At 48.2% G+C, this 26,639-nt stretch overlaps 1 long non-coding RNA gene across 1 annotated transcript; it reads right to left on the bottom strand.

The window, feature by feature from the left end:
* Positions 1-7,623: 7,623 nt before the first annotated feature.
* On the bottom strand, positions 7,624-20,615 carry LOC115459214. The gene is made up of 3 exons (XR_003940220.1): positions 20,499-20,615; positions 18,998-19,127; positions 7,624-7,634 (listed from the first exon to the last, which is right to left on the bottom strand). It is a non-coding gene; the product is annotated as an uncharacterized LOC115459214 (long non-coding RNA).
* Between the last annotated feature and the right edge of the window lie 6,024 nt (positions 20,616-26,639).

Here is a 26,639-nt window from a genome sequence, read left to right as displayed (position 1 = left end):
CTCTGTGGGAGTGTCACAGTGCAGTCTGGGAACTGTAGTCCTTCCTAGGAGGCATTACTGTGTGGGAGTGTCACAATGTACTCTGGAATCTGTAGTCCTTCCTATGAGGGATTACTCTGTGGAAGGGTCATAGTGGACTCTGGGAGCTGTAGTCCTTGCTATGCGGGATTACTGTGTGGGAGTTTCAAGTGCACTCTGGGAGCTGTAGTCCTTCCTAGAAGGCATTACTGTGTGGGAGTTTCAAGTGCACTCTGGGAGCTGTAGTCCTTCCTAGAAGGCATTACTGTGTGGGAGTTTCAAGTGCACTCTGGGAGCTGTAGTCCTTCCTAGAAGGGTCATAGTGGACTCTGGGAGCTGTAGTCCTTCCTCGAAGGCATTACTGTGTAGGAGTGTCAGAGTGCACTTTGGGAGCTCTAATCCTTCCTAGGAGGGATTACTGTGTGGGAGGGTCACAATGTACTCTGGGAGCTGTAGTCCTTCCTACAAGGGATTACTCTGTGGAAGGGTCATAGTGGACTGGGAGCTGTAGTCCTTGCTATGCGGATTACTGTTGTGGGAGTTTCAAGTGCACTCTGGGAGCTGTAGTCCTTCCTAGAAGGGTCATAGTGGACTCTGGGAGCTGTAGTCCTTCCTCGAAGGCATTACTGTGTAGGAGTTTCAAGTGCACTCTGAGAGCTGTAGTCCTTCCTAGGACGGTTACTATGTGGGAGGGTCAGAGTGCACTCTGGGATCTGTAGTCCTTCCTAGGAGGCATTACTGTGTGGGAGGGTCAGAGTGCACTCTGGGAGCTGTAGTCCTTCCTAGGAGGCATTACTGTGTGGGAGGGTCAGAGTGCACTCTGGGAACTGTAGTCCTTCCTAGGAGGCATTACTGTGTGGGAGGGTCACAATGTACTCTGGAATCTGTAGTCCTTCCTATGAGGGATTACTCTGTGGAAGGGTCATAGTGGACTCTGGGAGCTGTAGTCCTTGCTATGCGGGATTACTGTGTGGGAGTTTCAAGTGCACTCTGGGAGCTGTAGTCCTTCCTAGAAGGGTCATAGTGGACTCTGGGAGCTGTAGTCCTTCCTCGAAGGCATTACTGTATAGGAGTGTCAGAGTGCACTTTGGGAGCTCTAGTCCTTCCTAGGAGGGATTACTGTGTGGGAGGGTCACAATGTACTCTGGGAGCTGTAGTCCTTCCTACAAGGGATTACTCTGTGGAAGGGTCATAGTGGACTGGGAGCTGTAGTCCTTGCTATGCGGGATTACTGTGTGGGAGTTTCAAGTGCACTCTGGGAGCTGTAGTCCTTCCTAGAAGGGTCATAGTGGACTCTGGGAGCTGTAGTCCTTCCTCGAAGGCATTACTGTGTAGGAGTTTCAAGTGCACTCTGAGAGCTGTAGTCCTTCCTAGGACGGTTACTATGTGGGAGGGTCAGAGTGCACTCTGGGATCTGTAGTCCTTCCTAGGAGGCATTACTGTGTGGGAGGGTCAGAGTGCACTCTGGGAGCTGTAGTCCTTCCTAGGAGGCATTACTGTGTGGGAGGGTCAGAGTGCACTCTGGGAACTGTAGTCCTTCCTAGGAGGCATTACTGTGTGGGAGGGTCACAATGTACTCTGGAATCTGTAGTCCTCCTGTGAGGGATTACTCTGTGGAAGGGTCATAGTGGACTCTGGGAGCTGTAGTCCTTGCTATGCGGGATTACTGTGTGGGAGTTTCAAGTGCACTCTGGGAGCTGTAGTCCTTCCTAGAAGGGTCATAGTGGACTCTGGGAGCTGTAGTCCTTCCTCGAAGGCATTACTGTATAGAGTGTCAGAGTGCACTTTGGGAGCTCTAGTCCTTCCTAGGAGGGATTACTGTGTGGGAGGGTCACAATGTACTCTGGGAGCTGTAGTCCTTCCTACAAGGGATTACTCTGTGGAAGGGTCATAGTGGACTGGAGCTGTAGTCCTTGCTATGCGGGATTACTGTGTGGGAGTTTCAAGTGCACTCTGGAGCTGTAGTCCTTCCTAGAAGGGTCATAGTGGACTCTGGGAGCTGTAGTCCTTCCTCGAAGGCATTACTGTGTAGGAGTGTCAGAGTGCACTCTGGGAGCTGTAGTCCTTCCTAGGAGGGATTACTGGTGTGGGAGGGTCACAATATACTCTGGGATCTGTAGTCCTTCCTACGAGGGATTACTCTGTGGAAGGGTCATAGTGGACTCTGGGAGCTGTAGTCCTTCCTACAAGGGATTACTGTGTGGCTCAGAGTGCACTCTGGGAGCTGTAGTCCTCGCTAGGCGGGATTACTGTGTGGGAGTTTCAAAGTGCACTCTGGGAGCTGTAGTCCTTCCTAGGAGAGATAACTCTGTGGGAGTGTCACAGTGCAGTCTGGGAGCTGTAGTCCTTCCTAGAAGGGTCATAGTGGACTCTGGGAGCTGTAGTCCTTCCTAGGAGGGATTACTGTGTGGGAGGGTCACAATGTACTCTGGGAGCTGTAGTCCTTCCTACGAGGGATTACTGTGTGGCTCAGAGTGCACTCTGGGAGCTGTAGTCCTTGCTAGGCGGGATTAGGTGTTAGTAGTATATTACCTTTGTCCATTGGAAAAATCTGTGTGGAAGCATGTAATTTAGGTAGGAGGTAAGGTCTGTTATAAAACGTTGAGGGGCAGTTTTTATTAGTAACTAGGGCATATATCTAATTTGCAATGGAACTTGGTAAATTTGTTGATCACTTGGGTGATTGTTTTCTTCCTTCAATAAGTCAAAGTTTGTCCAGATTCGGTCAGCTGGGTATTTATCAGTAGTAGGGTCCAAACAGTTGATGAATTTTTCATAATCGTTTGAGTTAAGTGGTAGGGTGGATCGTGGCTTGATTATTTTCTCGTGGAAGTAGCTAATTCATTTGCTGATGGGGTATCTGTATTGGTTGTGGTAACCGGAGTGGAATAGCTTATGTGTATCCTTATATTCTGGCCCAATTTTGGATTTGTAATATGATCTTTTATCTTGTCTAATTGTATATTTGTATTGTCTTAGCAGTCATCTTTCCTTTTGTTCCATGTTCGTTCAAGTCTTCTCACCTGGGTTTTTCGTTTTTTCAAGTCATCATTAAACCAAGGTAGTGAACTGTGTCTACGTGATGTTCTTGTTTGTGATGGTGCTATTCTGTTGTTTGTGCCTTTTTGTGCTGCGTCCCAGAGCCCAACAGAACCAGCACTACTTACACAGACAAATTCTCCAACTGGTATCTTAGAATCCTGGTCAGCTGGTAAAGTCTACTAAAACAATAACAACTAGAAACAAAAAGAACCAAAAGAAGCTTCTTGGGGTTAATACAGGTTTATCCTTTACCAAAATTAGGAAAAAATAGTCTTGTACAGGGCTTTTTTAAGGGGGTACTTGGGGGTACTGAGTACCGGCACCTTTCCATTGTCCTGCTAAAATTGGCCCATGGTCCTCAAGTTTTAATGAAAGATCTCAGGCTCTACCCACCAATTCCACCTTGTCCTAGATTCTGTGACTGGTTGCAGGGGGCCTGGCTATTGTGGGCTGGGTCCCTCATTGATCACCTCACTCCTGAAGGGTGGCCTAACATTTGAGTACCTTTTTTGCTAGAAAAAGCACACTCTATAGGTACAGTATACAGAAATGGAAATTCAGTGGAAAAGGTCAGGACATTCTTTCAGTCTCCCTGGCGTGGGGCCAAAAGAGATGTACGCTGATCTCTTTCCTGTCTTACAGAAAAGTTTATATAGGGTTTTTTCCTTACAGTACAAATGAGTAAGAGGGAGGGAGGGGAGGTCCCCCCCCCCCCCCCCCCCCCCCCCCAGTTAGCATCTTGCAGGTACAGTCAGGATCTCTTTGTTTATAGTATCAACAAAGAAGTACATAGCATATGTTTGCATTTCCTTAGAAGATGGATTTGTTGTCAAAATGTTTTGGATCATTATCTCTCTTCTGGTCACATTTACAGTTTTCCCCACAAAAGAATCTATTTGTCAGAACTTTTGGTCTTTTGTCCTCAGTATTTTCCTTATCCTTATTCTAAAGAGAGGAGGCAAGAGTTTAACTGCTCCCTTTAGAGGTGTTACATTTCTCTCCTGACAGCCCAGACCCTGTGTTTGGAGACATGTCAGAACATAGATTCTCTTGTGTTCAAAGAAATACATAATAAAAGCTATTGCTACCTGGCTCCAGAGGTCTGTTTCTCCTTTTTGTGAGATACAATATTTGATCTATTGTTCTAGACAGAACAATACAGAAAAGTCATTCTCTCTTGCCTTGAAGTGGCCCCCTACAAAAGACATGGAAAAGAACTCTGTCGCCCAAATTCCCTGAGGCCTGTCCACACTTATGGGAGGGTCGTGGGCAGACAGGTTTACAATTACCTGGCTGGTCAAGAGGGGGGTAGAGTGAATTGCTTCCAGCAATAACTGTTCTCATGATCAGAAGGGGAGAAATCTCCATCTCTCCCTGTACGTTGAATACTGGAGGCCTTCTCTGTGCCTCCTCAAACAGTGTCAAGTGTGTTTCTACATCTATTGTCCCAGTTTAGGAGATATTGAATGGAAGCTATTTGTACTGACCATACATTCGTGTAGAACTGTTGCCAGAATTGTACCGGGTCAATTTGGCCTCTTGTGTTGTAAGTTTTACGTTCATGTTTCTGGACCAGATTTTTTCTTCGCCATTGTATGGATAAGTTTAATTTAAAGTGGTCTGACCATGGTATCTCAGACCCATCTCTTTAACAAGGCATACAAAAGATCAACCAATGTGAATATACACAGCTCCTCCACATATTTCCAGAACTGTCTGATAATATCTGCTTACTATATTACTATCACGTTATATCATTATCAAGTTACCCAAAATCCTTCTTGTTATACTATTATGTTTTTTCATTATCATGTTGTCCAAGATTCTTCTATAACACTAAATGTCTATTTTCTAACATATGCGTTGCTTGAGTGTTATGGAGGGGCATAATCGAACAGAAACGCCTATCTCCATGGGCGTTAATCTCCGAGAACGGGTCCGTAAAGGGGCGGAGCGAAGCGTAGTTTCGAAAAAAAAATAGACGCCCATGTGGTTATTCGCCAAGGTGTGAGCTGGGCGTTTTTGCTTTTCAGCGATAATGGAAAATGAAATCGCCCAGCTCAAAAACGAATAACTGCAAGGCATTTGTTCGTGGGAGGGGCCAGGATTCATAGTGCACTGGTCCCCCTCACATGCCAGGACACCAACCAGGCACCCTAGGGGGCACTTTTACAAAAACAAAAAAAAAGGTAAAAGACCTCCCAGGTACATAGCACCCTTCCCTTGTGTGTTGAGCCCCCCAAATCCCCCTCAAAACCCACTGCCCACAAGTCTACACCATTACTATAGCCCTATGGGGTGAAGGGGGGCACCTACATGTGGGTACAGTGGGTTTGGGGGTTGGACGACTAATAAGCATTAAGCAGCACAATTGTAACAGGTAGGGGGGGGATGGGCCTGGGTCCACCTGCCTGATGTCCACTGCACCCCCTAACAACTGCTCCAGGGACCTGCATACTGCTGCCTGGGAGGTGGGTATGACATTTGAGGGTGACAATAAAAAGTTGTGATACATCATTATTTTGTGGTGGGAGGGGGTTAGTGACCACTGGGGAGTCAGGGGAGGTCATCCCCGATTCCCTCTGGGGGTAATCTGGTCATTTAGGGCACTTTTGGGGACTTATTCGTGAAAAAACAGGGTCCAGGAAAAGTGTCCTAAATTCTAGCTAAAAACTGTTCCATTATCGGCGAAGGGCGCCCATCTCTGTTCGCCCGATAACCACGCCCCAGTTCCGCCTTCGACACGCCTTCGATATGCCCCCGTCAACTTTGTCCGCATCCGCGACGGAGTGCAGTTGAAAGCGTCCAAATTCGGCTTTCGATTATACCGCTTTATTCTTTTTTGTGAGATTAACGCCCATCTCCCGATTTAGGTCGGAACTTGGGCGTTTTTGTCTTTCGATTATAAGCTGGATGGTCTTCTAGGTGCAAGTTTATATCTCCTAATATTAGAAGATTAGAATTAGATACACGGGCATTAGAAATGAAGTCCATGTGGATTCTCTGGTGTTTTGTGAGGTTTCTTTTATGAGTGAAGCTTTTATTACACTCACTGCAGATGAATGGTTTCACTCCTGTGTGGATTCTCTGGTGTTTTGCGAGGTATTGCTTCTGATTGAAGCTTTTATTACACTCACTGCAGATGAATGGTTTCATTCCTGTGTGGATTCTCTGGTGTTGTGTGAGGTATTGCTTCTGATTGAAGCTTTTATTACACTCACTGCAGATGAATGGTTTCACTCCTGTGTGGATTCTCTGGTGTTTTGCGAGGTATTGCTTCTGATTGAAGCTTTTATTACACTCACTGCAGATGAATGGTTTCATTCCTGTGTGGATTCTCTGGTGTTCTGTGAGGCTTGTTTTATGAGTGAAGCTTTTATTACACTCACTGCAGATGAATGGTTTCACTCCTGTGTGGATTCTCTGGTGTTTTATGAGGTTTGATTTATGACTGAAACTTTTATTACACTCAGAGCAGATGAATGGTTTCACTCCTGTGTGGATTCTCTGGTGTTCTGTGAGGCTTGTTTTATGAGTGAAGCTTTTATTACACTCAGAGCAGATGAATGGTTTCACTCCTGTGTGGATTCTCTGGTGTATTGTGAGGTCTCCCTTCTGCCTGAAGCTTTTATTACATTCAGTGCAGATGAATGGTTTCATTTCTGTGTGGATTCTCTGGTGTTTTGTGAGGTTTGTTTTATGAGTGAAGCCTATATTACACTCCGTGCACATAAATGGTTTGATGCCTGTGTGGATTTTGCAGTGGCTTCTGAGTGCTTCTTTCACAGTAAAGCTTCTACCACACTCAGTGCATGCAAAAGGCTTTACTCCACTGTGGATTCTCTGGTGTTCTGTGAGGTTTCTTTTCTGAGTGAAGCTTTTATTACACTCACTGCAGATGAATGGTTTCACTCCTGTGTGGATGCTCTGGTGTTGTGTGAGGCTTGTTTTCTGACTGAAGCTTTTATTACACTCACTGCAGATGAATGGTTTCACTCCTGTGTGGATTCTCTGGTGTTGTGTGAGGCTTGTTTTCTGACTGAAGCTTTTATTACACTCACTGCAGATGAATGGTTTCACTCCTGTGTGGATTCTCTGGTGTTTTGTGAGGCTTGTTTTATGAGTGAAGCTTTTATTACACTCACTGCAGATGAATGGTTTCACTCCTGTGTGGATTCTCTGGTGTTCTGTGAGGCTTGTTTTATGAGTGAAGCTTTTATTACACTCACTGCAGATGAATGGTTTCACTCCTGTGTGGATTCTCTGGTGTTTTATGAGGTTTGATTTATGACTGAAGCTTTTATTACACTCAGAGCAGATGAATCGTTTCACTCCTTTGTGGATTCTCTTGGGCATTGGGACGTTTCTTATGACATTTTCTTCCTGTCTGAAGCTTTTGTCACGACTAGAACATGCAGATAATCTCTCATCAGTGTCATTTTTCTGGTATTTTATAACGCTTCCTTTATTGATAATGGTTTTCTCATCTACTGTAGTTGTACACACTCTAGTTTCTTTATTTTTGTTCTCGTGTTTCTCTTTCTTCCTACTGAAATCTTTCCCACTCTCAGAACCTATACAGTGTGTCTCTCTTATGCATGTTTTCTGCTGTTGCTGTAGTTCTCTCTTTTGACTGAAAGTTTTCCCACAGTCCGTACCTGTATATGGTCTCTCTTCAGTATCGGATCTCTGATGTGATTTCAGAGTTAATTGATCATTAAGGAATATCTCACATCCATCACACAAACATTTCTGAACTCTCATCTGGTTTGTCTGTTCTTCCACTGTTTGTGTGATATTACTGGTACAATGTTCACAGGAGCTGAGCTTCCTGTTGAAGGTTTTTGTTTATTTTGATTTTTTCCCTTTTCTCCCCAGTCAGAACAGGACGAAGTCTCTTCTTTCTCTCTTTCTGAGAACATCTTTTCCTCTTCAGGCTTCTCACTGAGCTTCCATTTATGTGTCTCTGCATTACTGTTCTTAGGGTCATCTTTTTCTAAATAAATTTAAAAAAGAGCATTGTATAGTACTGTAGGAGAACAGCAGTTTAACGAGTTCAATAAAAAAATTTGTATAAATACCCCCTCCCTGTTGGAAATACATTTCCAAGCTAATCACTACCAGGGATGAATACAGAATATATGATTATATTCAAGTTGATATTTAAAAGCACCTTTTGATCTTTGTACATAGATATTGTTTATCCCTATTGTCACGATTGTGGCCGTGACCCCTCCCCGACTTACCTTATTTCTGGGGGTCAGCTTCTTAGCTGGCTTCTGTTTCTTTCTGTCTGTCCTTTCTGAGCTAGCTCTGTCCTCTCTGTGCTGCCTGCTTCCTGCAGCATGACTCTAATTGCTTCGCTATACTGCACCTGTGTGTGTTGCCCTGACAGAGAGTTAGCTCTGTCTCTCTGTGCTGGCTGCTTCCTGCAGCATGACTCTAATTGCTTCGCTATACTGCAGCTGTGTGGGTTAAGCCTCTCTGTGTTTCAGTATGCTGGCATCCGTAACGACTATCACCCAATTGGGAGCTGCCAGAGAAACACCCTTCTGCAAATTGGCTGACCGGAGCCACCACGCGAGACTGTCCCTGGCCCGGCTCGACCAAGGAAGGCGTCATTGATAATCCAGCGATGTTGGCAACCATCTGCTCAAAAGGAAATTCTGAAGAGGCCGCATGTGAGCCCTTGCCCATTGGAATGACCTCCAAGGTCGCCGTCATGGAACCGAGGAGCTGAACATAGTCCCACACTCGGGGAGCGCAACAACTCAATAAGGTCCGTACCTGAGAAAGCAATTTGATCCTTCGCCCGTCGGGGAGAAACACCTTCCCCCGCTTTGTATCGAATTGCACTCCAAGATACTCCAGACTCTGATCAGGAACCAGATGACTCTTGTTCCATATGACCACCCCAACCTAAGGATTGCAACACCGCAATCACTCGGTCGGTGACCACTCGACTTTCCTCTGCTGTCGTCGCCCGAATCAGCCAGTCGTCGCGATATGGATGCACTCGAATCCCCTCCTTCCGAAGGAACACCGCCACCACCACCAAGACCTTGGAAAAAGTGCATGGGGCAGTGGCCATTCCGAAAGGAAGGGCCTGAAATTGGAAGTGCTGACCCAGCACCGCAAATCTGAGAAATCTCTGATGGGGCTGCCAAATGGGAATGTGCAGGTAAGCTTCCCTCAAATCGAGAGCCGTCAATAACTCGCCTGGTTGAACAGCAGCAATAACTGCCCTTAATGTCTCCATGCGGAAGTGATGAACTCGCAAAAACTGGTTTACTTTTCTGAGCTCGAGAATAGGCCAAAAAGCCCCTTCCTTCTTTGGAACCACAAAGAAGATAGAGTACGGACCTGTGCGCCTTTTGAGAGGAGGAACAGGCACGATAGCCCCTATCCTTAGCAGGTCTCGCAAACACTGCAGAACCACTGTCCTCTTGGCCTGCGATACACAGCGGGACTCCAGAAAAAAAGTCTGTGACGGGAGAGAAGAATTCTAGCTTGTAACCTTCTCGCACCACATCGAGGACCCACTGGTCCGAAGTAATTCTGGCCCACTCTGGAAGAAACAGAGAAAGCTGACCACCGATCTGCTCTCCTCCTGAGTAGACCTGCGCCCCATCATTGGGAGGCCCGAGAAGGAGCCCCCCTGACGAGAGGGGGATCCAGCTGGATGCTTCTCGTTGCGAAAGTAAGAATTCTGCCCAAAACGAGGACGATGAAAGGCTGCGTTGGGCCACCCGGGCGATACCGTCGCATCTCTCTGAAACATGACCTCGATGCTCCCTGCCTGGATGTAGACTTGGGTCTATCCTCCGGAAGACGCTGAGATTTAGAATCCCCCAAATCTTTAACAATCTTTTCCAAAAAGCAATTTCCCTCGGAAAGTCAATTTAATGAGCCGTTGCTTAGAGGCCATATCTACGGCCAACGACTGAGCCACAGAAGACCGCTGAGAGGAAACGGTCAAGGCCATGAGTTTGGCCGAAGCATGGACCAAATCATACAAGGCATCCACCAAGTACGCCAGCCCAATATCCATCAGGGGCAATTAAGGAGCGTCCGACATATCCGACTCCGAAAACAAATCCATGACAGAATGTAGCTAACTGAGACAAGCTCTAGCCGCATAAGAACTACAAACAGAAGCTTCAAGTGTCAAAGCGGCCACCTCAAAGGCACGTTTTAAAGAGGCCTCTAGCCATCTGTCTTGCACATCCTTAAGTGCCATACCACCTTCCACTGGAAGAGTAGTCTTCTTAGTGACCGCCGTCACCAGGGCATCCACCCTAGGTAGAACAAACTGCTCTAAACGTTCCGCTGAAACCGGATACAGCCTGGCCATAGCCCTGCCTACTTTCAGCCCCCCATCCGGATCCGCCCACTGGGCCGAAATCAACTCTTCAATAGCTTCATGTACCGGAAAGGCCTTAGAAGGTCGTCTGGTACTAGCCATCTTGGGGTTGACCGCCTGAGAAGCCGCAACCTCAGGATACTCTATATCCAGGGCTTCCAGCACCTGAGATATAAAGGAGGACAACTCCTCCTTATGGAAAATCCTCACGGCGGAAGAGTCCTCCGGTTGGTCAGTGAGGACACCGTCCTCTACCCCCGTCTGCTCCGAGAGAGCCACTACAGAGGAAGCTGCAGGTGACCATATGCAGGACCCCTCCTCAGACCCCAAAGAAAGCCTAGGCTTCTTAAGGGAGAAATCCTCTGGGGAAAAACCTGGATTGGCCGCTCTTGGAAACAGGATGCTGGGCTTGATGGACCTTTGGTCTGTCCCAGTGTGGCAGTACTTACGTACGTTCTCTTAGGCTGCTGCAGCTGGAATTATGATGTTGTGGTTGTCCGTCTGAGTAAGTGGAACAGACGTTTCAGCCAACATGCTGTGGCGTTCTTCATGGTGGCTGAAATGTCGGTTCTTACTCAAACGCGGCAAGACCCAGATAACTACAATAATAAACCTTTCAACGATTTTTCAATCTGCTGTTCTTTACTTGTTTTTCAACTGAAACCAATGACAACAACAAAGGCAGAGATAAGAAACAGACAATGCATCTAACTGTTCCTAAACCAATAAAGCTACTAGATTTGGCTCCGATAGCCCCCTACAGTATAAGATGAAACAACCACTGACCCAGCAAAGCCTCAACCTCCCCTTCCCCTCCCCAAACATAGAATCATGATGGCAGACAAGGGCCAAATGGCCCATCCAGTCTGCCTTTCCTGAGAAACCACTAACTCCTCCTTTTCCTAACAGATCCCACGTGCCTGTCCCATGCTTTCTTAAATTGACAGTCTTCGTTGCCACGACCTCCACCAGTAGGCCATTCCACGCCTCCACCACCCTTTCCATGAACGAATACTTTCGTAGATTCCTCCTAAGCCTATTTCTTTTAACTTCATTGTATGCCCCCTCATTCCAGAGTTTTCCTTTATTTGAAAAAAGCTCGCCGCCTCCTATATATCGACGACACTGTCACGGTTGTGCCCATGTTCCTTGCTCTCAATCACCTCGCCCCCCCGGTGGTTAGACCTGGTGGCTGCTGTGAACTGATGGCTTGCCGTTTCCCATGTTCCAGAAGATATGCTGGTCCGGTCCGGATCTTCCAGCCTTCCAGATTGTTTTGGGAGTTTTTTGTAACTAAGCAGTACCCGTACCTGGTGAACTCCCTTGTATGCTGCCTTTATTAATCACCTGGGAAGTTCTCTAGTTTGCCTTGCAACAGAGGTCCTCAGAGGAGTTTCCTTTGGTGAGAGTTAGTTGTAGTGCTGCTGTGCTATTTCCTGATTGTGGCTTTGACCCTGCTTGTCTCCTGGTTTATTCTTCTGTCTGTTGCCTGCCCAGACCCGGCTTGTTTTCTGGTTTATTCTGCTGCTTGCTGCCTGCCTGGAACCCCGGTGTGTTTTCTAGAAGTGACCTGCTGTTTGCCGGCTGCTGTTTCCTGCAGTTCTGCTTTCCTGCCCTGTCCGGTAAGTCCTGCCGGCCACCTGCACCCAGGGGCTCAACTCCTGAGGAACGGCGGTCAAGTGCAGGTGAAGTTTGGGCTGAATTCCTGTCCTGCTTGCTCTAGCTTGAGTTGTCCCAGCTGCAGTCTCTGCCTGGTAGTTTCAGACCTGGGTTTGCTGGTACGTCTGTTCTGCCTTGTCTGTTTTTGGGTGATTCTCCTGCCGCTGCCGCCCCTCTGAAGTGGCCCAAGGGCTCACTAACCCCGAGGTTCCACGAGAAATGTGACAGATTGCAAGGCCATGAGCTCGGAGGGATCATCCATCGTGCAGGCGCTGTAGGAGCATGCTAATGCCCTCCACACCCTGGGGGCACGTATGGACCAACTAGAGAGACTTATGTCGGCATCCCTAAAGTTAGCAGCAGATGCTTCAAGTTCAGGTCCAGCACCAGCAAGAGCTCCGGCCACGCCAGGGATCCGTCTGAAGTCACCACCTAGATATGACGGCAATCCCAAAGACTGTAGAGGTTTTCTCAACCAGTGTGAAATAATTTTTGAGCTCCAGTCTCAAGATTTCCCCACTGAGAGAACCCGGATAGCTTATATTATGTCTCTATTGTCCAGTCAAGCATTAGCTTGGGCATCCCCTCTTTGGGAGAGGGACAATCCGGTGCTTCATGATCTCCAGAGTTTCCTGGATCAATTTAAATGAGTTTTTGAAGAGCCTGGGAAGGTTACTTCCGCAACTTCTGCACTCTTGAGACTCAAGCAAGGAACACAGACCTTGGGTGACTATCCAGCTTATATTCGAAAGAGAAAAACGCCTATATTGCGACCCAAATCGGGAGATAGGCGTCTTTCTCCCGTGGGCGCCCAAATCGGTATAATCGAAAGCCAATTTTGGGCGTTTCCAACTGCAATCCGTTGCGGAAACGGGTAAAGTTGACGGGGGCATGTCAGAGGCGTGGTGAAGGCGGAACTGGGGCGTGGTTATCGGCCGAGGAGAGATGGGCGTCTTTAGCTGATAATCGGAAAAAAAAAGGCGTTTTTACTGCGATTTTGGGTCACTTTTTTTGGACCCTTTTTTTTCACGAACAAGTGCCCCAACTGCCCAATGACCACTGGAGAGAATCGGGGATGACCTCCCCGGACTCCCCCAGTGGTCACTAACCCGCTCCCACCATAAAAACCTCACTTTAAAAACTTTTTTTCCAGCCTCTATACCAGCCTCAAATGCCGTACCCACCTCCATGACAGCAGAATGCGTTCTATCCTGCGACAGCCTTTCCCTGGTTCTGATGTGGCTCTCGGGTGAGTGTGACACCTTTTCTGTTATGCGCACTGCAGAGTCACATCAGCAATGTATTGTGGTGGGGGTAGGGTATTGGGTTCCGTAATTCCACTAGCTTGTGGCAAATGCTCACGATGTTGGTAGTTGGTAGGCTGTACTCCCATGGTGCTTTCCCCCCTGCTAACTGGGTCAGAGGGTGTTTTTGAGCTGGGCGTTTTTAGTTTCCATTATTGCTAAAAAAAACAAAAAACGCCCAGCTCAAAAACATCCATTTTTTTTGAAAATACGGTCTGTCCCGCCTCTTCACGTACCCGTTTTCGGACATAGACGCCCATGGAGATAGATGTTCGCGTTCGATTATGCCCCTCTATGCGATCAGGTTCCGCACTTTGGCTTCTGAATTAGCCTGGATCAATGAAAGTCTGATCGCGACCTTTTGGCAGGGATTGGCACCGCAAATTAAGGATGAGCTGGCAGGACGTGAACTTCCCACCAGGTTGGATGATCTAATCAAGCTTTGTAATATGATTGATATTTGATTCCAGGAGCGTGGCCGAGAATGGCATTCCTTAGAAAAGATAGGTATTAAGACACCTAGCCATCAAGTTTTACCACAGACTCCTCGTCCGCAGGAGGTTCCCCCCCAACCACCAGTAGAACCCATGCAACTAGGTCATACTCCTCTCACGATTCAAGAGAAACAGAGGCGTCGGACCCTCAATCTTTGCCTGTATTGTGGTGATACGGGACACTACGCGGTCAACTGTCCACTGAAACCTGGATCCTTGGGGCCAGGTCTGACTGCAGGCCACAGTAATAAGTCAATCTTCTAACCTTCTGCGTACCCAATTCTTAATGTCAGCAGTGCTCGGCCTAGGTCACAGACAGGAGCATACTGAGGTCTTTCTGGACTCTGGGGCGGGTGGAAGCTTTATAGCCGAGTCTCTAGTCCATGGGCTTAACATTCCGACACAAGAATTACCTAAGACCATCCCGCTCTTTTCAGTGTATGGAAGCATTCAAGGATATGTAAACACTCAAACGGTTCCCATGAGCTTACGGATTGGCGATCACAGGGAGGACATCTCTCTATATGTCCTTCCCTCAGCAGTGCAGCCCATTGTATTGGGTCTTCCATGGCTACAGAGACACAATCTGGTCCTGGACTGGGGCAAGGGTGAGATATTGGACTGGGTCGAGTCTTGCAGAAAACGTTGTTTTATCCCTGACACCGATAGTGTGGTCGGTGAACAGCCGGACCAAGACTCAGGATGCGTGGACGGATATTAGTGACTCCCAGGACTCTAAGACTTCTACGAGGGGGCTGACCTGCGCATGTGCATTACCCCAGATCAGCCAGTGCCAAGCGGAATCCGGTAATATGCCCAGCCCCCAGAGTCCAGCCAACAGGAGTTCTAGGATGACTCCTTGGGGCCGGTGGTCCCGCACCTTACGTAAAAGCCGACCCCAGGCCCTAAGCTTCAGGACTATCCTGAGATCTGGAAATCTAAGAATCGGAAGTCTAGCTCACAGCAAACCATGGCCTGTAGCTCTACTCCAGCGCCGGGCACTCAACCCAGCTCCGTGGACAAAGCCCAGCCTCGCCCTCAACCGGCCATCTCACGACCTGCGCTTAATGATATGGACGTTGGTGACACGCCTAAACTTGTCAGCAGATTCCACCAAGAAGATCCAGAGAAATCCAGACCTCCTGAGAAGTCCAGGGAAGACTTAAGGGAGAGGTACTGTCACGGGAGTTTCCTTTGGTGAGAGTTAGTTGCAGTGCTGCTGTGCTATTTCCTGATTGTGGCTTTGACCCTGCTTGTCTCCTGATTTATTCTTCTGTCTGCTGCCTGCCCAGACCCGGCTTGTTTTCTGTTTTTTTCTGCTGCTTGCTGCCTGCCTGGAACCCCAGTGTGTTTTCTGGAAGTGACCTGCTGTTTGCCGGCTGCTGTTTCCTGTAGTTCTGCCTTCCTGCCCTGTCCGGTAAGTCCCTGCTGGCCACCTGCACCCAGGGGCTCAATTCCTGAGGAATGGCGGTCAAATGCAGGTGAAGTTTGGGCTGAATTCCTGTCCTGCTTGCTCCAGCTTGAGTTGCCTCGACTGCATTCTCCGCCTGGTAGTTTACAGTTCTGGGTTTGCTGGTACGTCTGTTCTGCCTTGTCTGTGTTGGGTGATTCTCCTGCCGCCACTTGGCAGTGGCCCAAGGGCTCACTAACCCCAAGGTTCCACAAGAAACGTGACACACTGAGGTATTTAAACATCTCTATCATATCCCCTCTCTCCCGCCTCCCTTCCAGCGTAGACATGTTGAGGTTCATGAGCCTGTCTCTCTATGTTTTATGACGGAGACCGCTTACCAATTTTGTAGCCGCCCTCTGGACAGACTCCATCCTGTTTCTATCCTTCTGGAACCCCAGTGTGTTTTCTGGAAGTGACCTGCTGTTTGCCGGCTGCTGTTTCCTGTAGTTCTGCCTTCCTGCCCTGTCCGGTAAGTCCTGCTGGCCACCTGCACCCAGGGGCTCAATTCCTGAGGAATGGCGGTCAAATGCAGGTGAAGTTTGGGCTGAATTCCTGTCCTGCTTGCTCCAGCTTGAGTTGCCTCGACTGCATTCTCCGCCTGGTAGTTACAGTTCTGGGTTTGCTGGTACGTCTGTTCTGCCTTGTCTGTGTTTGGGTGATTCTCCTGCCGCTGCCGCCACTTGGCAGTGGCCCAAGGGCTCACTAACCCCAAGGTTCCACAAGAAACGTGACACACTGAGGTATTTAAACATCTCTATCATATCCCCTCTCTCCCGCCTCCCTTCCAGCGTAGACATGTTGAGGTTCATGAGCCTGTCTCTCTATGTTTTATGACGGAGACTGCTTACCAATTTCGAAGCCGCCCTCTGGACAGACTCCATCCTGTTTATATCCTTCTATAGGTGTGGTCTCCAGAATTGCATCCCTCTCCTTATGCACCCAAGCATCCTTCTGGCTTTGACTGTCACCTTTTCTACCTGTTTGGCTACCTTAAGGTCATCAGACACAATCACCCCCAAGTCCCGCCGAGTGACAAATTGTGAAAAACAAAGTATAGGATACCGTAAGAATGCCAGAGTCATAGTTATTGAAGGTTTTACAGATAGGAATCTAAACAATACTCCAATGAAAACAGAAGAATCTTAGAAACAGGCCCACCCCAGGTACTAATGTCATCTCGCCATCACTCATTATCAGTCACACCGGCATCCTGTAGTGAGACTCACCCACTGCCAGTCACTACTTAATGTGCCTGAGAAGAGATTAAGAATAACGGGAAACCCTTACCTAGAGACATCAGGATCTCATAGTTGTCCTTCATCACCTCCCTCCAAAGCTCCTTCTGCTCCTCATCTAAATACTCCCACTCCTCCTGGGAGAAAGAGACAAAGACGTCCTCAAATGTCACCCACATCTGAAACACAAACCAGAAACACAATCAGGGACACAGGGAGGTGCTCAGAATGCATTAGATTTCAGCTCCTGCCTTTGTTTTGGGGGTTGTAACTGTGCAGATTTTTTTTTTAATTCAGCTTCAAAATTCGCCCTTTCCTCTCTGAATACACCACCCGAACTCTCGTCCATGCTCTCATTACCTCTCGCCTTGACTACTGCAACTTACTCCTCACTGGCCTTCCACTTAGCCATCTATCCCCCCTTCAATCTGTCCAGAACTCTGCGGCACGTCTCATATTCCGCCAAAACCAATTTACTCATATCACCCCTCTCCTCCGGTCACTTCACTGGCTTCCAATCAGATACCGCATTCAATTCAAGCTTCTCCTTCTTACCTACAAATGCATTCAGTCTGCTGCCCCTCACTATCTTTCTACCCTCATCTCCCCCTATGTTCCCGCCCGTAACCTCCGTTCACAGGACAAATCCCTCCTCTAACACCGCCAACTCTAGGCTCCGCTCATTCTGCCTCGCCTCACCCTATGCTTGGAACAACCTTCCTGAGCCCCTACGCCAAGCCCCCTCCCTGCCCATCTTCAAGTCTTTGCTTAAAACCCACCTCTTCAATGCTGCATTTGGCACCTAACTCTTCCGTTCACTAAACCCAGACCGCCCCAATTTGACCGCCCCTATCGGACTGTCCCTTCACTTGTCTCTTAGATTGTAAGCTCCTTGAGCAGGGACCGTCCCTCTATGTTAAATTGTACAGCGCTGCGTAACCCTAGTAGCGCTCTAGAAATGTTAAGTAGTAGTAGCTTTTTGTGTAGAATTCCCCCCCCCCCCCCCCCCCACCCGGGACTCCAGGACTGACTCCGCCTAAGCCGTCTCCCAGCTCAGGCTTGATTATCCCATCCCCTCAGTAATCTTGCTCCCAGCACATATACAGAAACCGAGCGCGTGAAACAATGCGCTTGCTGGCTCTGAACGCAACTAGCATGCAAATGCATGCAAAACAGGGCTCTTAGCTAAACCTATTCATCCCCAATGATCAGCGACCAGCACGCTAAAGATTGGCTCACTGGCTGTGGCAAACCCTACGCCATTGGGGAGGAATGGTGAACCCTGTCCAGCATGCATTTGCATGCTAGCAGGTCCCCATTCCCCCCAATGCAGCAGCCCCCCGCAGGAACCTTGACCCGACCCCCTGCCCAGCACGTCTCCAGCATCCCTCAGATGTTCCTGGTGGCCCAGCAGGTCACGAGACAATCCCCACCCCCCAGATGCGCTGGGATGGAAGAGGAGGGAGACCACCTTTTGACAACCCAGTCTTGTCAAACAAGTGCGGGAGGACTGTCTACCCCATGCTCAAATTTGCATGCAATTATCTCTGATCAGAGGTCCAGTAAAGCCCCCTGCTCTTCCAGCACTATTTTCAGAGCGCTGTTTGGAACAGAAGGGGCTTTTGATCATCTGCCCATTTGTGAATATTGCCAATACATATCACCAGCTGTCTCCCTCCCTCCCATACGGAACTTCTCCTGTCCTATGGAATCCCCCAAATTCAGCCACGTTTCACCCCTGACAGCCCCAGCTTTTCCTCTTTGTCCCTCCTGTAGCACCCCCTCCTCAGCTTGCCCTTTTCATCTCCTCTCTCTCCTCACTCCCCAATCTCTCCTTCCACCCCTAGTATGCACCTGCCCTCTCGCTGAGGATTCTAGGTCAGTTCCCACCGGATCGTTCCCACCCACCAATTCCCATGTGGACAATTCCCACCCATAACTCAAAAAATACAAAACACATAAGGCAAGTAATCTCCCTCTCTTTTCTCTTCCAGACCGTACCCCCTCACACCCCTCCTCCACAACATTACCTTTTACACATCCTTTTCCCCTTCCAGACATGCAGTTCATGAGGGGGGAACAAAAGTCCCCCCGAGCCCCCAAACTAGGTTTCAACCTAATTCAGTCCCTCAAAATGACACGCTGATTACGATTTATAACAAATGACTACCTATGAAAAGTTATTCTGTCCTCTGTGCACAGGCTCATTTCTTCTTGTGTGTGTGTGGCATTGCCTGGCACTGCATCCCCTGCTGCCACCTCCTACCTGCTCAGCACAAACCCCAAGAACCCCAGGAGAAGAATGAGGAAGAAGAGCCTGAGGGGCTACAGGGAATGGATTGAGCAGTGCCAGGCTCATTTCTTCTTGTGTGTGTGTGGCATTGCCTGGCACTGCATCCCCTGCTGCCCACCTCCTGCCAGTCTCCTACCTGCTCCATCCTCCTGCTCTTCTCCAGCTCCAGTCCAGGCTCCTGTGTGAATGTCTCCTGGGCTGCAGGGATGGGTTTCTCTGGAAGCCAGTGATCAGCTTCTTTAGCACTTGCTTCTGAAACAGGAAGTCTGTGCATTGAACAAAGGAAACGAGACTGAGACACCTCCCTCCAGCCCTGTGAAGGGTTTGCAAATGAGGAACAGTCCCAGTGCACTCTGAGAGATGTAGTCCATCCTACAAGGGTTTAATGTGTGGGGGGTGTCACACTGCACTCTGGGAGCTGTAGTCCTTCCTAGAAAGGTTTACTGTACAAGACTGTCATAGTGCATTCTGGGAGTTGTAGTCCTTACTAGGATGCATTACTATGTGGAACAGTCCCAGTGCACTCTGAGAGATGTAGTCCTTCCTAGGAGGGATTACTGTGTGGGAGTGTTACACTGCACTCTGGGAGCTGTAGTCCTTCCTAGAAAGGTTTACTGTACAAGACTGTCATAGTGCACTCTGGGAGCTGTAGTCCTTCCTAGATAGGCTTGCTGTGCAAGAGTGTCATAGTGCATTCTGGGACTTGTAGTCCTTCCTAGGATGCATTACTATGTGGGACAGACCCAGTGCACTCTGAGAGGTGTAGTCCATCCTACAAGGGTTTAATGTGTGGGGGTGTCACACTGCACTCTGGGAGCTGTAGTCCTTCCTACAAGGCATTACTGTGTGGGGGTGTCACAGTGCACTCTGGGAGCTGTAGTCCTTCCTAGAAGGGTCAGAGTGCACTCTGGGAACTGTAGTCCTTCCTAGAAAGGTTTACTGTACAAGACTGTCATAGTGCATTCTGGGAGTTGTAGTCCTTACGAGGATGCATTACTATGTGGAACAGTCCCAGTGCACTCTGGGATCTGTAGTCCTTCCTACGAGGGATTACTCTGTGGAAGGGTCATAGTGGACTCTGGGAGCTGTAGTCTTTCCTACGAGGGATTACTGTGTGGCTCAGAGTGCACTCTGGGAGCTGTAGTCCTTGCTAGGCGGGATTACTGTGTGGGAGTTTCAAGTGCACTCTGGGAGCTGTAGTCCTTCCTAGGAGAGATAACTCTGTGGGAGTGTCACAGTGCAGTCTGGGAGCTGTAGTCCTTCCTAGAAGGGTCATAGTGGACTCTGGGAGCTGTAGTCCTTACTAGGCGGGATTACTGTGTGGGAGGTTCAAGTGCACTCTGGGAGCTGTAGTCCTTCCTAGGACGGTTACTATGTGGGAGGGTCAGAGTGCACTCTGGGATCTGTAGTCCTTCCTAGGAGGCATTACTGTGTGGGAGTGTCACAGTGCAGTCTCGGAGCTGTAGTCCTTCCTAGAAGGGTCATAGTGGACTCTGGGAGCTGTAGTCCTTCCTAGGAGGGATTACTGTGTAGGAATGTCACAGTGCACTCTGAGAGATGTAGTCATTTCTTCTTGTGTGTGTGTGGCATTGCCTGGCACTGCATCCTCTGCTGCCCACCTCCTGCCAGTCTCCTACCTGCTCCATCCTCCTGCTCTTCTCCAGCTCCAGTCCAGGCTCCTGTATGAATGTCTCCTGAGCTGCAGGGATGGGTTTCTCTGGATGCCAGTGATCAGCTTCTTTAGCACTTGCTTCTGAAACAGGAAGTCTGTGCATTGAACAAAGGAAGCGAGACAGAGACTGAGACACCTCCCTCCAGCCCTGTGAAGGGTTTGCAAATGAGACTGGGACTGGGCTAATGCTGTGTTATTTCATGATTCATTAACAGGATCAAGGAGAAGTCAGAAGAGGCTAGTGAACTGGGCTGCACATTTTCACCCCTGACTGGCAGAAGAAGAAAACTCAGTTTGTGTAGGACAGAGTGGGTGTGTTACACTGCACTCTGGGAGCTGTAGTCCTTCCTAGGAGGGATTACTGTGTGGGAGTGTTACACTGCACTCTGGGAGCTGTAGTCCTTCCTAGATAGGCTTGCTGTGCAAGAGTGTCATAGTGCATTCTGGGAGTTGTAGTCCTTCCTAGGATGCATTACTATGTGGGACAGACCCAGTGCATGGTCTGTAGTCCCGCCCAGCGCATCCCAGGATGCAATAGGCGGGGCTAGCCGCCATTTTGCATCGGCGTCGACAGGAAGAGGAGGGAGGCAGGCAGGCTGCGTCCCTCCTCCAAGAAAAGGTAGGGGGGCCAGCCGGGGGGGGCCGGCAGGGAGGGTGGGTGACCACGGACCACCAGGGATTCTGAACGCCGGGGGAGGGTAGGAGTTGGGGATAACAGGGTGGCGGCCACAACAATTTCTTGGGGTTTGGGGGGCTGGACCTATAGCCCCCCCCCCCCCCGTCGCTGGATGGGAGGGTGGGAGAGGGTTTGGCCGGCGGCGGCCTCAACGTTTTCTGGGGGTTTTGAGGGGGGGCTGGAGACAACTGTTTGACAGGTTTGGGCTTTTGACAGCCCAGACCTGTCAAACAAGTGCGGGAGGATTGTGCTGAGCGCATGCTCAGGCGCAATTCTCCCGCACTTCAACATGATAATCAAAAATAATAGCGCTGCTTAGATTAGCATGCATTATCTTTGATCATCGATGCAGAAAAGCCCTGCGCTGTCCAGGCGCTATTTTTAGGGCGCTGTTTGGAACAGCGCGGGGCTTTTGATCATGAGGGCCTCTGGGAGCTGTAGTCCTTCCTAGGAGCGATTACTGTGTGGGAGTGTACCAGTGCACTCTGGGAGCTGTACTCCTTCTAAGAAGGGTCATAATGCATTCTGGGAGCTGTAGTCCTTCCTAGGAGGCATTACTGTGTGGGAGGGTCAAAGTGCACTCTGGGAGCTGTAGTCCTTCCTAGGAGGGATTACTGTGTAGGAGTTTCAAGTGCACTCTGGGAGCTGTAGTCCTTCCTAGGAGGCATTACTGTGTGGGAGGGTCAGAGTGCACTCTGGGAGCTGTAGTCCTTCCTAGGAGGCATTACTGTGTAGGAGTGTCAGAGTGCACTCTGGGAGCTGTAGTCCTTCCTAGGAGGGATTACTGTGTGGGAGGGTCACAATGTACTCTGGGAGCTGTAGTCCTTCCTACGAGGGATTACTCTGTGGAAGGGTCATAGTGGACTCTGGGAGCTGTAGTCCTTGCTATGCGGGATTACTGTGTGGGAGTTTCAAGTGCACTCTGGGAGCTGTAGTCCTTCCTAGAAGGGTCATAGTGGACTCTGGGAGCTGTAGTCCTTCCTCGACGGCATTACTGTGTAGGAGTGTCAGAGTGCACTCTGGGAGCTGTAGTCCTTCCTAGGAGGGATTACTGTGTGGGAGGGTCACAATATACTCTGGGATCTGTAGTCCTTCCTACGAGGGATTACTCTGTGGAAGGGTCATAGTGGACTCTGGGAGCTGTAGTCCTTCCTACGAGGGATTACTGTGTGGCTCAGAGTGCACTCTGGGAGCTGTAGTCCTTGCTAGGCGGGATTACTGTGTGGGAGTTTCAAGTGCACTCTGGGAGCTGTAGTCCTTCCTAGGAGAGATAACTCTGTGGGAGTGTCACAGTGCAGTCTGGGAGCTGTAGTCCTTCCTAGAAGGGTCATAGTGGACTCTGGGAGCTGTAGTCCTTCCTAGGAGGCATTACTGTGTGGGAGGGTCAAAGTGCACTCTGGGAGCTGTAGTCCTTCCTAGGAGGGATTACTGTGTAGGAGTTTCAAGTGCACTCTGAGAGCTGTAGTCCTTCCTAGGAGGCATTACTGTGTGGGAGGGTCAGAGTGCACTCTGGGAGCTGTAGTCCTTCCTAGGAGGCATTACTGTGTGGGAGGGTCACAATGTACTCTGGAATCTGTAGTCCTTCCTATGAGGGATTACTCTGTGGAAGGGTCATAGTGGACACTGAGGCATATTTTCAAAGCACTTAGCCTTCCAAAGTTCCATAGGTTTCTATGGAACTTTGGAAGGCTAAGTGCTTTGAAAATATGCCTCTCTGGGAGCTGTAGTCCTTGCTATGCGGGATTACTGTGTGGGAGTTTCAAGTGCACTCTGGGAGCTGTAGTCTTTCCTAGAAGGGTCATAGTGGACTCTGGGAGCTGTAGTCCTTCCTCGAAGGCATTACTGTGTAGGAGTGTCAGAGTGCACTTTGGGAGCTCTAGTCCTTCCTAGGAGGGATTACTGTGTGGGAGGGTCACAATGTACTCTGGGAGCTGTAGTCCTTCCTACAAGGGATTACTCTGTGGAAGGGTCATAGTGGACTGGGAGCTGTAGTCCTTGCTATGCGGGATTACTGTGTGGGAGTTTCAAGTGCACTCTGGGAGCTGTAGTCCTTCCTAGAAGGGATTACTGCGTGGGAGGGTCACAATATACTCTGGGATCTGTAGTCCTTCCTACGAGGGATTACTCTGTGGAAGGGTCATAGTGGACTCTGGGAGCTGTAGTCCTTCCTACAAGGGATTACTGTGTGGCTCAGAGTGCACTCTGGGAGCTGTAGTCCTCGCTAGGCGGGATTACTGTGTGGGAGTTTCAAGTGCACTCTGGGAGCTGTAGTCCTTCCTAGGAGAGATAACTCTGTGGGAGTGTCACAGTGCAGTCTGGGAGCTGTAGTCCTTCCTAGAAGGGTCATAGTGGACTCTGGGAGCTGTAGTCCTTCCTAAGAGGGATTACTGTGTGGGAGGGTCACAATGTACTCTGGGAGCTGTAGTCCTTTCTACGAGGGATTACTGTGTGGCTCAGAGTGCACTCTGGGAGCTGTAGTCCTTGCTAGGCGGGATTAGGTGTTAGTAGTATATTACCTTTGTCCATTGGAAAAAATCTGTGTGGAAGCATGTAATTTAGGTAGGAGGTAAGGTCTGTTATAAAACGTTGAGGGGCAGTTTTTATTAAGTAACTAGGGCATATATCTAATTTGCAATGGAACTTGGTAAATTTGTTGATCACTTGGGTGATTGTTTTCTTCCTTCAATAAGTCAAAGTTTGTCCAGATTCGGTCAGCTGGGTATTCATCAGTGGTAGGGTCCAAACAGTTGATGAATTTTTCATAATCGTTTGAGTTAAGTGGTAGGGTGGATCGTGGCTTGATTATTTTCTCGTGGAAGTAGCTAATTCATTTGCTGATGGGGTATCTGTATTGGTTGTGGTAACCGGAGTGGTGTCAAGAAGACTGTGCACAAATTGGAATAGCTTATGTGTATCCTTATATTCTGGCCCAATTTTGGATTTGTAATATGATCTTTTATTTTGTCTAATTGTATATTTGTATTGTCTTAGCAGTCATCTTTCCTTTTGTTCCATGTTCGTTCAAGTCTTCTCACCTGGGTTTTTCATTTTTTCAAGTCATCATTAAACCAAGGTAGTGAACTGTGTCTACGAGATGTTCTTGTTTGTGATGGTGCTATTCTGTTGTTTGTGCCTTTTCATGCTGCGTCCCAGAGCCCAACAGAACCAGCACTACTTACACAGACAAATTCTCCAACTGGTATCTTAGAACCCTGGTCAGCTGGTAAAGTCTACTAAAACAATAACAACTAGAAACAAAAAGAACCTAAAGAAGCTTCTTGGGGTTAATACAGGTTTATCCTTTACCAAAATTAGGAAAAAAATAGTATAGATACAGGGCTTTTTTGAGGGGGTACTTGGGGGTACTGAGTACCGGCACCTTTTCCATTGTCTGCTAAAATTGGCCCATGGTCCTCAAGTTTTAATGAAAGATCTCAGGCTCTACCCACCAATTCCACCTTGTCCTAGATTCTGTGACTGGTTGCAGGGGGCCTGGCTATTGTGGGCTGGGTCCTTCATTGATCACCTCACTCCTGAAGGGTGGCCTAACATTTGAGTACCGGCACCTTTTCCATTGTCTGCTAAAATTGGCCCATGGTCCTCAAGTTTTAATGAAAGATCTCAGGCTCTACCCACCAATTCCACCTTGTCCTAGATTCTGTGACTGGTTGCAGGGGGCCTGGCTATTGTGGGCTGGGTCCCTCATTGATCACCTCACTCCTGAAGGGTGGCCTAACATTTGAGTACCTTTTTTGCTAGAAAAAGCACACTCTATAGGTACAGTATACAGAAATGGAAATTCAGTGGAAAAGGTCAGGACATTCTTTCAGTCTCCCTGGCGTGGGGCCAAAAGAGATGTACGCTGACCTCTTTCCTGTCTTACAGAAAAGTTTATATAGGGTTTTTTTCCTTACAGTACAAATGAGTAAGAGGGAGGGAGGGGAGGTCCCCCCCCCCCCCACCAGTTAGCATCTTGCAGGTACAGTCAGGATCTCTTTGTTTATAGTATCAACAAAGAAGTACATAGCATATGTTTGCATTTCTTTAGAAGATGGATTTGTTGTCAAAATGTTTTGGATCATTATCTCTCTTCTGGTCACATTTACAGTTTTCCCACAAAAGAATCTATTTGTCAGAACTTTTGGTCTTTTGTCTCAGTATTTTCCTTATCCTTATTCTAAAGAGAGGAGGCAAGAGTTTAACTGCTCCCTTTAGAGGTGTTACATTTCTCTCCTGACAGCCCAGACCCTGTGTTTGGAGACATGTCAGAACATAGATTCTCTTGTGTTCAAAGAAATACATAATAAAAGCTATTGCTACCTGGCTCCAGAGGTCTGTTTCTCCTTTTTGTGAGATACAATATTTGATCTATTGTTCTAGACAGAACAATACAGAAAAGTCATTCTCTCTTGCCTTGAAGTGGCCCCCTACAAAAGACATGGAAAAGAACTCTGTCGCCCAAATTCCCTGAGGCCTGTCCACACTTATGGGAGGGTCGTGGTCAAGAGGGGGGTAGAGTGAATTGCTTCCAGCAATAACTGTTCTCATGATCAGAAGGGGAGAAATCTCCATCTCTCCCTGTACGTTGAATACTGGAGGCCTTCTCTGTGCCTCCTCAAACAGTGTCAAGTGTGTTTCTACATCTATTGTCCCAGTTTAGGAGATATTGAATGGAAGCTATTTGTACTGACCATACATTCGTGTAGAACTGTTGCCAGAATTGTACCGGGTCAATTTGGCCTCTTGTGTTGTAAGTTTTACGTTCATGTTTCTGGACCAGATTTTTTCTTCGCCATTGTATTACTATCACGTTATATCATTATCTTGTTACCCAAAATCCTTCTTGTTATACTATTATGTTTTTTCATTATCATGTTGTCCAAGATTCTTCTATAACACTAAATGTCTATTTTCTAACATATGCGTTGCTTATTAATCCAATTAAATTCCCATAAGTGGAGAAAGTCCTTACATTCTCGGGTATTCTTTGTGTTATGGTCTTCTAGGTGCAAGTTTATATCCCCTAATATTAGAAGATTAGAATTAGATACACGGGCATTAGAAATGAAGTCCATGAAATGTGGTTGGCATTCTTGCCAATTTCCTGGTGGTCTGTAAAACAAAATAATATTTAAATGGTCAAGCAAGGTGGAATGGTTTATACTAATGGAGGCATTTTCGAGTTGTGGTGTTATGGATGCGGCTTTAGTTGTTGCTGTGAGATAAGATTTGTAAATTAATGCAATGCCTCCTCCTCTCTTTCCCTTTCTTGACCAGTGGGTAATTTTGTAGCCGGGTGGGCAGAGATCCAGTAATATTGGGTCATTTTGATCGTGAATCCAAGTTTCATTGATGATTACTAGATCTAGGTTGTCATCAGTGCTCCAATCTGTTCTTGTAGTTGTTTTATTAACAGCAGATCTGACATTT

Source organism: Microcaecilia unicolor, unplaced genomic scaffold (genome assembly GCF_901765095.1).
Source record: "Microcaecilia unicolor unplaced genomic scaffold, aMicUni1.1, whole genome shotgun sequence".
NCBI lineage: Eukaryota > Metazoa > Chordata > Amphibia > Gymnophiona > Siphonopidae > Microcaecilia > Microcaecilia unicolor.
Note: the sequence above shows the minus strand (reverse complement) of the source record. Positions and strands in the feature narration are given on the sequence as shown.